The sequence below is a fragment of the Empidonax traillii genome, unplaced genomic scaffold, assembly GCF_003031625.1.
Source record: "Empidonax traillii isolate 1590-97213 ecotype Southwest subspecies unplaced genomic scaffold, ASM303162v1 scaffold310:size1162954, whole genome shotgun sequence".
In the NCBI taxonomy this organism is placed as follows: Eukaryota; Metazoa; Chordata; class Aves; order Passeriformes; family Tyrannidae; genus Empidonax; species Empidonax traillii.
In genome coordinates, this window is record NW_020955503.1 from 229,253 (window position 1) to 239,616 (window position 10,364).

At 42.2% G+C, this 10,364-nt stretch overlaps 1 long non-coding RNA gene across 1 annotated transcript; it reads left to right on the forward strand.

Annotated features, from left to right (window-relative positions):
• Positions 1–1,586: 1,586 nt before the first annotated feature.
• LOC114061095 lies at positions 1,587–4,669 on the forward strand. The gene is made up of 3 exons (XR_003572041.1): positions 1,587–1,648; positions 2,645–2,804; positions 4,564–4,669. It is a non-coding gene; the product is annotated as an uncharacterized LOC114061095 (long non-coding RNA).
• Positions 4,670–10,364: the final 5,695 nt, after the last annotated feature.

Below are 10,364 nucleotides of genomic sequence, written 5' to 3' on the forward strand. Positions count from 1 at the left end.
AGGGTTTATTTTGTGCAGGAAGCTCAGCTACAGACTTACCTCTCTGTAATGCCCTTGGGTTAAAGTAATGAAGATAAAACCCTTTTATCACACCATCTGTGCTGTACCTATGTCTCTAAATGTACGTGGGCTGACTTAGAACAATGTGCATGGCAGAGGACAGTAATTTCATCCTCAAACCTGAGCTTTGTCATTACTTTGGGGTCAAATATGATGGAGTGAGAGACTGTCTGTTGTTTGGTGTGTCATTTGTTCCACCTGGGTGCCGCCCATCTGTTGGACTAGCCCAAGCAGAGGCTAATTTTGTAGCTCTGCTGTTGCCAGCAGCCTAAGAAAGATTCTTTGTGGCATTTATTTACTCCTTTCTATTTGCCTTAAAACCACTTGCTGATCACAGCCCGAGTTTTCTCTTTGTGGTCTGTTGAGAACAATAGCAAAAATTCCACCGAAATTGAACTTGCTGGGAAGGAGTCATTATGTGGTCTAGGATTTAGTCTGGGTTTTGCTTTACTGTGTCACCATCTTTTATTAGGTGATAATTTCCTGTTCATTAACGACAGGACAGTGAAACAGCATCTCCTTTGCAGCAGAGGTTGTCTCTACACGAGTAGCTTTTTGCATGAAAAGTCTAGGCAAGAGGGAATTCTTCCTGGGCCTGCAAAATGTGCATGGAAGGAAGGGATTAATATCGAGATGATGGCCTTGTCATCTGATTTGGCCTCTCAAATCCTTTTGGATGTGCCAGGTGCAGGAATTCTTCCAGCTTATTTTCTTCCAGTCCCCTCTGTATTCTGCTTCGAACAAAGTCCTGCGAGAATGAGCGCAACAGATGAGAAAATTAACTCAGATTTGAATCACATTTGACATTGGCAGGAAAGTGAGGGACTAAAAGCCAAACTCCACAACATCCTCAAATACAAAATATTTGGGATCAAGAGCCCAGTGTTTGCTTCTGAGAAGAACTAGGGCTACTTGTGATTTTTCTGCAATCAATCAGGACATGCCAGTCCTGTAAAAGAAATGTCACTGAAAATGCAAACATCATTCTGAAGGCTTTAATTACATATTGCTGATACTTCAAACTATAATTAGAGATGGATATTATATATATGTTGCAGCAATTTAGTTCCACAAGAAATTTTGGAGACAAGTAACCACCTGAAGCCTAAAACTGTTGCACTGTCATTACTGCTTTTTGTTTTCATTTTTAAATCTTGCAATTAGCCTGGGTTTTATTTTTAAAAATAATAAATAAAGCAAAAAGCAAACACAGACCATCTGTGAAACACACAGGAATTGTTAAAAGCTGCATCCACGAGGATCTCTGGGAAGAGAGCCATAACACAACTAAGCATTCAGCCAGCATGATATAATTACAAATTAAACATCTCTAAAACAAATTCGGGATGAAAATAAAAATCCATCAGACCTCTGCTTATTTCTTTGTTCTCGAAACTGGTATATTCAGTTCATATTAATTTAAATAAACACTCATTGGCAAAGATATGGTGAGACATAATCTTTTTACACTTACAAGTCTCTAATACTTCCTCATTTCTTCCTTTTGTCTAAAGGAGCAGTTTGCTTTTAATGACAGACAGAACCCTTAAGCCAGACTGGATCTGATGGCTCTTGGGACCTGCTGGAGGTAAAAAACGCTTTCAGCACAGTCATTAAGTATTTGTAAGAAAAACTTATGTTAACATTTACTGCTGTATTTCCAAGAGGAGCAAGAGTGGCAAATGGAAACTTTAGTTACTTGAAAAGAAAAGCCAGAGAAAGAACCCTGTAAATAAATGAAATGGACAATGACGCAATGTTTAAGGTTATTGCTGAACAATTTTTTCATGTAAACCAGATTATTTTTTTTCTCCACGTGCCCTTTCCCAGAAAAATGTTACCCTCAGCTTTAGTGCTTAGATCCATATGTGAAATCGATATTTCTCCATCAAAACCAGAAGTATTCCTAAGAATTGAAGATGGCTATGATAAAACAAAAGCCTTCAGAAGAAAATTTCTTCACGAAGGTCAGATTAATCATGAGGCTGAATAGACAAATTAGTTCCTCGTGGAGGTTCAAAGTAGCTGCAAGAAAACAGTTTGACCAGTTAGGTACAAAATAGTGCATCAAACATGACACAGTTTCTCACAAAGCTCCTCATAATTTAAAACAAAAGAAAAATCCTCTCCCTTATATGTTATAATTTTCAATAAGTAATCAGTTACTAGGACATTTTGAATAGGAAAAACTGAATTTTGTGCTTTGAGGAGGAGCATAAACGAGTGGCTTTTCAGGGAAGGCTCATCAGGTGAGTTTTCTGTGGACAGTGAAAGCCAATAAAGATGTCCATGGTAAACACAAGCACTGTAATACATGTAAGAATTCCAGCTGAGCCCAGGTTTTGTTTTTCCCATTGTGTATGTCGTTGTGAATTTCTATACTTGGTTTTGGCCCTTTAACCCTGAATTGTGCTTTAGATTTTTTTCAATACCTGTGAAAGGACATGATTTAATTTCAGCATTCTGCCTGATGTGCATTGTGAGCTTTACTCTGGTTATAGCAGCTCTCATTTCTCGTTGTAAGCCAATTACCTTAAATTTCGTTTGTTATGAATAGAAAATCTGCTTTCTTGCTCTTTTTTAGAAAATAACAGCTTATTACTGCTCCCTCTCCAAGAACGAACAGGAAATTAGAGCTCTGAAATGGAAGTAATTTAGAAGTAATAGTAGAAAGGTAATGCAGTGTAGCAACAAAGGTCATATTTCACCATTTTCTAACTGTGCAACTCCCAAGCAGTGCACAGGTGAGATTCTTGGTCCTGTTTCAAGGTGGTAGAAAGATACCACCAGTGCATTTCTTTGCTAGAAAAAGTTGGCTGGGGGAATAATTGCTGTTCTTGATATCCAGTCTGTCCACGTCCATACTTCCCTCCCGCTTCCCAGCAACTCCTTTGTGTCCCAAGGTGTGTGGAATCAGCAAGCCCTAGCCCTGCTGTCAGCTGGGCTGTATTTTCTGGCTCTCTACCATCTGAAATAAGAGTTCTGTGTGCCTCGTGGGACAGCACGAGCAGCGGCAGCCCAGGGCTGTTGTGCTTAGTCAACTTAAAACGACAGCTGCTGTAAATAACAATTAGAACTTGTTAACACCAATTCCATTGGTGGCTGTTAGGAAATAAATACCTGCTTGTTCGCTGGTTATTTAATTGAAGTAACATAGAGACTGTGGGAGCAGCCAACAACAGCAGTGACTGGAGAGAGAGAGAGAGAGAGAGAGAGACTATGAATTCGACTGACTTCCCCCACTTCCAGTTCTTCAGAGTCCGTTAACAAAATTATTGAGATTTTTTTTTTCCTCTCTCCAGTGAATAAGAAATGCTGAGTAAAAGGATATTACATAAATTGGCTGACATTTGCAGTGGACTAGCTAATTCCTGTGGCCTCGTGTGTGTGGTGGCTGTGTGTGTGTGTGTGTGTGTGCACATGTGCCTGGTGTTGTCAGTGAGCTCCCGACCCACTCCCCTCTGCTCCCAGCTGGTGGGAGACTGGATTTTGGGGGTTACGTAAGAGACAATCTAGGAAAACACGCCGAGCTGTTTGGAATTTACCCTCAGCACTAACCTCCTTCCTCCATTGTGTCATGCACTTGAAAAAAGAAAAAAAAAAAAAGTATTTTTTGTTTTGTGGAGTGACGGGGTTGTGTCTCATCTGAAAACATGATGTCTGTCTGTCTGTCTGTCTTGGGGAGGGAATTGGGTGTATCAGGAGACTTTTGTTTGCTTCTGCTTTCCGTGGGCTGTGCCTGCAGTCCCAGGAGGCAAAAATCTCTTCCTTCTCTAACAGCTGGGAATTGAAGGTTAACAAGGGCGATATTGGAGAAAAGGGAGATAAAAATGAGCTATTAGGGCTGTATCTTTACACTGAGCTATCGAGTGGTTCTAGTGCCAAGCGAGTGGCAGCTGCATCCTGGGAAAGGGCTGGCAATAATTACTGTGTCTACAGGTAGTTATTCTTTCTCCTTTCTGACAAATTATTTCCCTTAGAAAGCAACATTGTGAGATTATGTTTTATGGCCAGTGAAGGTGGGGTCAGTTCTAGTGAGAATAGATTGATTTGAAAGTCATAAAACATCTTCCAGAGGAAGAAAGCCCATCTCGTGCATTTCAACAACAGGAATGTCACTTGTTTGCTGTGTGGAACCCTCCTCTGAGCTGGGCTCGTTCTGAATGCTGCTGCAGATTCCTCCACATTTGTAAGGATTTTTATCCAGCAAGTTTTGGTTGGCCTGTCTTAGAGCACTGGAAGCACACTCCAGTAAATTTTTCTTATACTAGTTTGGAAAAGTGCAGTGTTGTTTTATTACATGTGATTTTCCTCTTGTGGCCTAGAACCTTAATCCCCATTCCACTCAAGTTTCACAGCGAAGATCTCAGTGATATTTGGGTTTTCTTTCAGAAGTGGTTGGGATCAGACCTCTATGCCCTGCCTCTGCTTTGTAATGTATTGAAGATACTGGTTTTTAAAATTGGGGAATATCTTAAACGTTCTGCTCTCAATCTTTTGCAGGTTGAAGTAAATGACAGTTCAACTAAAAGCAACAGAGCAGCTAAATTGCTCCCAGTACCACTGCTTTTTTTTTTTTTTATGCTGAAAGCAACAGATCAAATTCAGACACGAGGTAAGCAAATGCAACTCCTTCCTTTACGCTCCTTTGTACCACATCTGAATTTTGGCCAATTCCAGCTAGTCTCCAAAGATAATTGCATACAGTTTGTTCCAGTCTTTTCATCCCATTCCTTACAGCGTGGTTTGCCTCTCTTGCATGTAACCATCCTGGAAAAAAGCCTCGTATCTGAGAGGTAATGGAATTGTGCTTTCAATTATCCCCATGTGGTAGTGATCCAAGCGTTATAATATAGGCTAATCTTTTCTTTAAAGGCAGTACACAAAGCTGACAGAAAGAAACCGAAATAAAAATATTAGAGACTACTCAGTGCTGATCTATTTTGCGTGTGAATGGAAGAACAAAGGTAGCTTTGCTGCTTCCAGCAACCAAAACTATTCACCTCTGTTGCCTCCTAACATGCAAGATAGCAACACACATGCTGCAGCTTTTTTCCTAGACCACTAGGAATTTGGTAGTGTGTCCCGGGCATGTGGCAGCCAAAAACCATGTGTTTACCCCTTCATAAAATTTCAGGGGCCTCTTTTCCTTCCTCTTTTCAGAAAAATTACTTCCATCTGCTAAGTATTTACAGTTGCATTAAAAAAAAAAAAAAAAAAGCTGGATAAAGCTACAAATTATGCCTTTTTTTTTTTTTTTTTGTCTTTCTACACAAATCACTTCATTATTTCTGTCACAGCTCTACTCAGTTGTCCTTACTGGATGTCCTAGACCCAGGCAGTTTCACATATGTGATACATGGAGCCAGGATTTCTAGTGAGAGCTGGCTGGGAACTCAAATGTCTTAAATTAAAACAATGGCTACCATCATCTGTTAAAATTGTCCAATGGATTTTTAAGGGATTTGGATCGAGGCCTGAATTGACTCCAGTTTTAGAGTGCTGAGATGTTTTATTGGTGCTTAACTTGGAGAGCATGGGAGATGTCTGGGAATCAACTGCTTAAAAGGGTAGGCAAAATAGAGGTACCCTAAAATATTAATTTTGTATTAATATTCATATGTAATAACCTTCTCTAGAAGGTTATGCTCAAGGTGTTGAAGGTAAGGGTATAAGAGTGACAGAAAAGGTTTGTCATCGAGCCAACAACCCCAGTGACATGAATTTAATTGTAAACATCCCCTAAGCTTGAAAAAAGTTTTAAATGGAGCTCCCAAATAGGTTGATTTCTGAAACACTCACTAACTGTGTGTGCCTGCCAGTCGTGTGGCACCAGGTAGGCTGCATTAAACATGGAATCAAGTTGGTTCAGAATAACAGTTGAACTGCTTGTTTAATAAAATCCCAGGTTTTATTAGACGATTAACCTAATTTTATGTTTCTTACAGGCTCCGGAGAAAACATTCATTGGCAGTAACTCGTTCCTTACATTTTATTTTCCACTTCTTCTCATAAATACTTCTTCCTGCTCTCCTGTCCCGAGCTCCTGAGAGCTTTGCTGTGATGCTTTAAACTGTCTCATCTCTTTGCCTTTATGGAGCCTGGGGACTTCTAGAAACCAGAGCACACAATTTAGATGCAGCAAGGGGTTGGCTCAAGTGCTTAAAGAAAAAACATGAGGAAAGGCTCTTTGGTCTGTGCTCAGCAGGTTCACCTTCCCCTTCAGGTGGCTGTTGGGATGAGAAGACAGATTGCATTCTCCTCCCTCAGAATTCCCTGTTCTTTTGTTTGCTGAAGGTCACAGTTCTCTGCTGCTCCATTCTGCTCTCCATTCCACAGCCACAGCTGGGAAAAGTATTTATTCTCAGCCGTGTCTCTGTGGTGAAACCAGCCACTAGGAAAAACCCCAGTGTTTCCATAAAAATAACTGCGCTCAATAATAAATTTGTGCATGAGATCATGTTCTTAATCTGAAAATAAATAGCTAAATAGTATAAAAAAAGAAAAAAAAAATTCCAAAAAGGCAGCAAACAGTTTATAAGGAAGCAAGGAGAACAATAGTTCAGCAACTAGTAATGACTTTTGGGCTACTTGGTACCACTGTGAAAAGGAGGTTGGAATAATTTATTGCCCTTGAAAGTCATCTCTGCAAATATCCTTAATAAAAATGAAATAGTTGGTGTGGCATTGGCATCGTCTCACAGTGTCTGTGATGGTAGGGATTGTGACCAGAGACCTGCTAGTGAAAATTAAAAGGAATTCTGTCCAGCGTGAGATGAAGTAATCTGATGCAGGGCTGTAAAGACCCTGATATGATTTCCCTGGGAAACACACAAGTGCTGTAGGTAAAAATATTGTGGTACCTTCATCTGATTGTCATCTGCATTGCACTAAAAATAACCCCTTGAGATGGCTGCCAAGGAAGTCAGTGGAGAGGTGCTATTTGAAGGGTGTGAGTAAAAAGTGATGTTGTTACAAATTCCAGCCAAATAGGTGAGGTAGCCCGGGGATCTACCCTGTGCACATCCTGTTCTTCCTTGCACACAGACTTCCATAGCTGCTAGCTATGCATCCAGCCTTTTCCTTGGCACGCTGTCCCCTGCCAAGGAACAGCATCATGGCTTCAGAGAGAGCAAGGAAGACAACAGGTTTACTCCTGTGGGAGGTAAAACCCTGAAAAGAATGTTTCATCGCTTTCTTGTATTTTCACATTATCCCACAGCAGATTTTTTTTTTTTTTAAAACATCTGTAAAAACGAGCAAGGATCTTGGCTCTGGGCTGTTCCACCAGCTCCACGTGCGTCGTTGCTGTTGTGTGTGAGCTTCCCCAGCTGACAGATGACATCTTCCCTTCGCCGGGCCCACACAGATGGTGTGTGAGTGACTAACCCCTGCCTGCCCCGTGCACGGCCTACACACTGATGTCATGAGAGGAGGCCAATACCTCCGAGGTGAGTCTCCCTGTTTGTTTGTATTCCAGCCACAACGGTGGCAAGTGCAACAATGGGGAAGGAATTGAGGCAAGGAAGACTTCACACGAGGAGCAGCTGATGTAAAACGTGGCGTGTAACCCACTGAAAGGAACCATCAGTGTTAGCTCGGTCGTTTTGAAAGAAGTGAATCACTAGATGACAAAGCCCGTAAATTGATTCATAAACTGCTGTCATTTTAATATGAAAGCTATTCTGCCTGAAAAATTGCCATTCAATTATGAATGGAAATAACAGCTAAAATCCAGCGTTCGTCTTGGACACGATGCCCAGGGAATATTGCAAAACAGACTTTTGAGGACTCAGTTGTATCCACCCCTGCATGTATATGTGTGCACAAATATATGCACTAAAATTCAGTAATTCATTAACATTGTTAATTGCAATGAATTTGACTTGCTGACCTCTGAGGGAAGGGCTTTTATCACTATTTGCTTGCTGAGTTTTTATGTTGTTTTCACAAGGTACTTGTTGGCTTTGGTGAAATGACTCAAGGCGCACAATTAGTCAGGATGAGAGCCCTTAGCACTTCTGGCAATAAAGTCTGCCACATGGATTTTTGGGTTTTTTTCCCTTCAGTGAAGCACTCCTAGACAATGTATGAGTTTGGGATTGGTTGCAGTTGCCTGAGGATCATAGGCAGGTGATGGGCAATCCGATGGGATTGGAGACTGTTGCCCTGCCAGGGAATGAAATGGGGAGCTGGGAACTACCGTGAGGAGGGAAGGTGCTGGGGGAAAGGAAAATGGAAGAGTCTGTGGAAAAACTGAGCGATAGGGTTACGAGGACTGGCTGGGAAATGAGAACGTGGGCTTTGAACTTGAAGAAAGGAGGCAGGGATTAAGCAGCAGTGGGGAAAGCAAACCCAGCTATGGAGCACATGGCTGGGAGCCACAGGGAGATACAAAGGGAAAGGAGTCCAGAGGACAGAGCTTGGCATGAGGAGCTAGGGAAAGATTTAGAAAGAGCCTAAGAAACCTGTGCCTGACAGCAGGGAAAGGGAAGGGAACAGGGTGGGGACAAAGGATGAGGAGACGAGACAGGCTGGGGGTGGAGGGTGGGGCAGGCAAGAGAAAGGAAGATGAGTCTGTGCCTATTTCAGTGTCCTCCTGGTTTTCATTCCTGGGTCTGGGATTACACAGCCTTTCCCTGCATCTGCTGTCAGAAGACACTAAAATCCACTGATAACATGCATGCATCGATCCCCACTGCTGCCTGGCACAGGGGACAACCTTTTGCTGTTTAAGACACAGAGTCATTGTGGCCTGTGGCAAAGCCAGTGGGGTCCAGCTTTATCTCCAGTGATCAGCTCCCCCGTAGGGCATGGATAGGAAATATCTGAGTTTTAGATTGGGGCAGATTAACAACAGGAACAGCCCACTAAGGTTTCAGGGCAGAACATTCAGGCCGACAATGGCACCTGTAGCTCTTGCTTCTTTTCACCCTTAATTAAGGATCATGTAGAGCAAACAAACCCTTTTTGCTCTCCAGGTTGCTTTCAAAGATGGGCATATTCTCCCAAAATTTCCACGGAGTGCTCAGTGGAAGGCTGCACATGATGAAGCTAATGAGGGTGTAACAATGTGGTTTGTGCAGGCTGTTCATTCTCTGATTTTTCCTGAGGAGGAAAAGAATGTAAACTAAATAGCGACTCTTATGTAATGAGCATTGCTTTTGCATAAAAAGGAGACAGCCCACTGAGCAATTTAACCTCCCAGATGCTTGGAAGTTAATTTTTGCAGGTCAGCTTGGAGATAATAGCCTGGGCAGTGTTGGGAAAGTCATTTTTTGGCAGATAACAAATTCCATTTTGGCGTGGGGACAAAGGATTAGGGTTTTTTAAAGTACCACGAAGAACTGCACTAAGAGTCTGTCCAAGAAACAAACAGGATTTCACAAGAGCCAGCTGGCTTAAGTTGCACTTACAGTACTTGTAACTTCATGGATTGTAGGAGATGCAGTAATGGGGAACTTACAGGCATATAGGGATGGTTTCATAGCTGAGAAAGGGGGGAATTGCACAGAGGGTTTCTCCTAACTTAGTTGCTGCATGGATGGATGCATTGGGGTGTGGTGGAGCAATAACTACATCCACCCCAGCACTGAACACTGCCTCAATCTCATTTGGGATAGCTCTCCCTCCCTAGAACTAAAGGCTAATTCAGCACAAGGGACCACATAATTTATTTGCGCTTCCAAAGGCATTCCAGGGCCTCTCTCCTGTCCCAGGCGCTGGTGTGCCGATACTCTGAGCAGCAAACTGTCTTTGCAAGAGGTTTTAACGTGCTGACTGTGCTAGTGGAATTCTGTTTGTGTTCTGCATGTGATGCTTGGTCTGTGACCTGCTGCTACAGGGTGTTATGCCCTGGGGAACCCTTCGGTGGGGCCTAGGTTTGGGGATCCATGGAAACCGCCCTGAAACAGAGAGAAAACAAATGGGAGAGTTGTTGTGACATTCCTTCTGGAATACTATCAGTACAGATTGTTACCAAGAGTGAAGGGGTTTGGGTTTGTTTCTTTATTCTTGCTGTTTTCTACCTGCCAGCTAATGCACCCTACAGAAATAATGCAGGGCAAGATTTCAGTTGAGCAACTGGTGGAAACCAAATCCATGATGTAGTAAAATAAGCTTTTTTTTTTTTTTTTCCTTTTGTAACATCTCGCTGATCTCATCTCTTCTTGCCCTTCAGTGTGAAATGATGAAAGCTGCACGATGTGGTAACTCCTGTTCCTTGGGAATAGTCTGTCTTTGCTATATTCCTCCCCAAAGTTGGTTTGGCCTTGCACTACAACACACCAGTGAGCAGAAAGAGC